Here is a 3694-nt window from a genome sequence, read left to right as displayed (position 1 = left end):
AGAGACTCAAGTGTCACGTGTCCTGTTGTTGAAATGATTAGTTCAGCCCACGACATTGTTGCGATTTCACAATGACTGAACGCTTTTAAAGCATTCGTTTTGAAACACAAACTGACTTGACCAGTATTCACAAATATCGTGACAGATTTCAGTTATGCCCAAATGAATGCCTTGTGTATAGGATGGAATGGTTTTACTTCCATATTCGACTACCTTAACTGGTGTTACAGAGTACCTATTGGTTGAAAACCACGACGAATCTAATGTCACCATCATAAATATATGTGCAAATCATTACACAAAAATTATAGTAAACCATGTCTACACATATTTTCAATTTGAGAAAAACCATCGTATGACTGTAGAAAAAACGAAAAGAAATGATGTTATTGATTGGATATGTATACTTTTTAACACAACCAGTTTGACAGATGTTGAACAATGGTTCAAAATATTTTCAGTAATACTGTTGTCACCTTATGGTACAGGACACACGAAAAATGCCATTAGTACAATGAGAGCCAAGTGTTATGATAAATACCAATTGCCAAATGAATCGAACAACGAAGGCGAGGATCACTCGGAGGAAATAAATAAATTTCTATGCGAATCCAACACGAGTAATTCCATGATGTTGTGTAGATTTCAGTCAATCAAAGAACAGGTTAAATATGAAGTCTCAAATTGTGCTTAAAATGTTGAAAATTATTAATGAATATTATGATGAATCATATTTACACGAGTTTATAGTTAAGTGTGTACCTTTCTTAGCACTGTGGACACCTATTATGAATAATAAACTCAGCAATGGCATTGAAATCCGACAGAGTAATGCTACCGTTGATCTTGGTTTAAAACAGTCAAACAAGACATACTAGAGCGACCGTAGTTTAAATGCGGCCGGATTTTTAAACTTATGAGACAGCGTGTGACGAATGTACACAAAAAAATGAGTACAAATATTAGAAAAGGAAAGTGCACTCGTGCGCTTGATTTGACACTAAGTCTAAACAGAGTACTACTAAAGAAAATGGAAAAAGAAAAATTTCAGAATTGTCTAGCCTTAACCATTTAGACGAAACAGAGAGTTGGGGAAAACAAAGAAAAACAACACAAACACCTCCCAACCGATCAAGTACCGTCCTTTCAAAGCACTGTCGTTAAAAATCCCAAAGTCTTCGACCATTACAGCAGATAAAAATAACATTGTGGTTATAGAATGTGACAATGAGACTGGGTTCACTGTTGATGAGCCTATGAACAACGACATGGTTGTACATGATTTGAGTGAGCCATTGGATGATTGTTTAACAAAATCAGTTTCGACACCCGGCAGTTATAAATCTCCGTTTCGACTATCAGCACTAGCTATGGATTTACACCAAAATATGCTCCCTAAAGATTTGGCGTACTATAAGCCAATTAAGATGCCAAAAAATAAAGATTATCTAGTTGGAAAATATAGTAACTTGTTATCTAGTGATAACAATTCTAACATCATGTCCGACCTATATTTCTCACTGGATTGAATCAAAACAAAATTATGAATTTAATTGTGGAGTTTATATTATATATTACGCATTTAAATTTATGGACAATTCCAAGTTCAGTTTAGAGTTTGATCCTAACACTTATAGAGAATATTTAAAGACCTATCTATTAGAAAATTCCGAAGACATGACAAACATATGTTTATACTGTAACTGGAACTCAGATAAGCATCGTTGTCAACCGGATGATGAATATGTAGAATGGGTGTCGTGTTCTCGGTGTTGTCGCTGGATAGCCATTAATTGCATCCCTAAAGAAGACAGAATTGTTAATTACGCAAATAATGATTTCTTCTGTTTATTGTGTCAGAAATGATGAATTTAAAACAAAGAAAAATATTATTATATAGAGTTAATTAAAGCACGCTACACACCAGTAATGCATTGAATACATTATTTGACTTTAAATTTAATTTATTCATGCATAACTGACAGTCCGCAGTCTGATTCAAAGTGGGACGGCATTTTGTGTTTTACTCAGGTATTTAATTTATATATTTAATGTATGAGAAGTATAACGTACTTTATATATTATATAAACAATCCATTCATTGTAGAAGTCAGAACTTGTATCTTCATCATAGCTTTTAATCTCAAGTTGTTAGTTCATGACATTTCACTCCATACCATATTTATACACCAATACATTTTCCAAAGCAATATTGTTGTGTATATAAATCCTTATAACTGTAAATAAATACAATTAATACGGTATCAATTATTATGATATGAGTACTTACTAATTTAAGTTGCATGTACTGGGTGTCGGGTTCTTTGTGTTCACGAAATATAGCGATAAATTGCATTCCTAAAAAAGACAGATGATTTCTACTATTTTCTTTGTAAATGAAAATTTATAGAAATTATTACCATATAGAGTTAAGTAAAGCACGCTACAAATTGCATATCAAAATTATAATTAAATTATTTGAGTTAGTTTTTTATGGACATTTTCATTAGATATTAACTATTGAGAAGTTAAAAACATTACCCAAGTCACAATAAGATAAATAATAGATAACGACTGATGTCTGGTACAGTATGTCTCAATAAGTTATGTTAGAAAACGTCAGTAGAACATGTAGCCTAATATCAAACACATTGAGAAAAAAACATGGTATTGTCAAATTGCTATAGCAATATTTTTAATTTGTTCTAAAAGATAAAGTTATTTGATGAAATTAGCACAAAAAAGTAACTCAAAGTAGGTATGTATAAATTACTTTACATAGAAAGATTAGGTAACTGTTTCAAACTAGTTTTGTAACAGTAACTTGTAACAAAAGATAAGTTGAACCTAGCGGTAACAGTCATTTCATCACAATCATCCGACATAGTTTAAAAAACACAATTTGTAACCACACCAGTAATGCATTTAATTTATTATCGGACTTTTAATTCAATTTATTCATGCATAACTGACAGTCCGCAGTCTGATTCAATGTGGGACGGCATTTTGTGTTTTACTTAATTAGTGATCGATAATAAAAAATGTCTGATGTGTGTGGGTGTAAAATAAAAACACTTAAAAAATTATGAAATATTCAAAAAATATCTATAAAAAGAAGTTATTTTTACGTAATAATGTATTAAAAACAATAGGTAACGCACCTATCTAATAAGATTATTATCACAGATTTTAGATAACTTTATAAGATAATGCATCCTAAGAAAATGTTCTACACAACACATACCTAGGTACCAAGTGTAGTACTATAATATGTAAAAAGAAAACACGGTTTTTTCAAAATGCTATTAAGATTGTTTCTAGGAATAAAAAAATATATATACAAAGTAAATTAAGAAATAACCACAAAAAGGTACCAGATTTAATTGATTTTATTAGTTTTTTCAAACTAATCTTGTTACAGTAACTTGTAAAATAAGTTAATCCCAACACTCATTTACATAAGTAGGCAAATCACTAGACATCATTTTAAAACACAATACATTTGTAACCACACCAGTCATGCTTTTATTTTATTTATTCATGCATAACTGACAGTCTGCAGTCTGATATTTCAAGTGTGATGGCAATAAGTGTTTCGATTTGTTTGATTTATATTTAATGTTTAAAAATATACTCACTAGACGTTTCAACAACGATCAATCCAACATAAAAGATACAATCATATGGTAATCAT

At 30.8% G+C, this 3694-nt stretch overlaps 1 long non-coding RNA gene across 1 annotated transcript; it reads right to left on the bottom strand.

Annotated features, from left to right (window-relative positions):
- Positions 1–1548: 1548 nt before the first annotated feature.
- On the bottom strand, positions 1549–2230 carry LOC107885275. The gene is made up of 2 exons (XR_001680393.2): positions 2074–2230; positions 1549–1801 (listed from the first exon to the last, which is right to left on the bottom strand). It is a non-coding gene; the product is annotated as an uncharacterized LOC107885275 (long non-coding RNA).
- Positions 2231–3694: the final 1464 nt, after the last annotated feature.

This window comes from Acyrthosiphon pisum, chromosome X (genome assembly GCF_005508785.2).
Source record: "Acyrthosiphon pisum isolate AL4f chromosome X, pea_aphid_22Mar2018_4r6ur, whole genome shotgun sequence".
Lineage (NCBI taxonomy): Eukaryota > Metazoa > Arthropoda > Insecta > Hemiptera > Aphididae > Acyrthosiphon > Acyrthosiphon pisum.
This window is presented reverse-complemented; position numbering and strand designations above follow the sequence as displayed.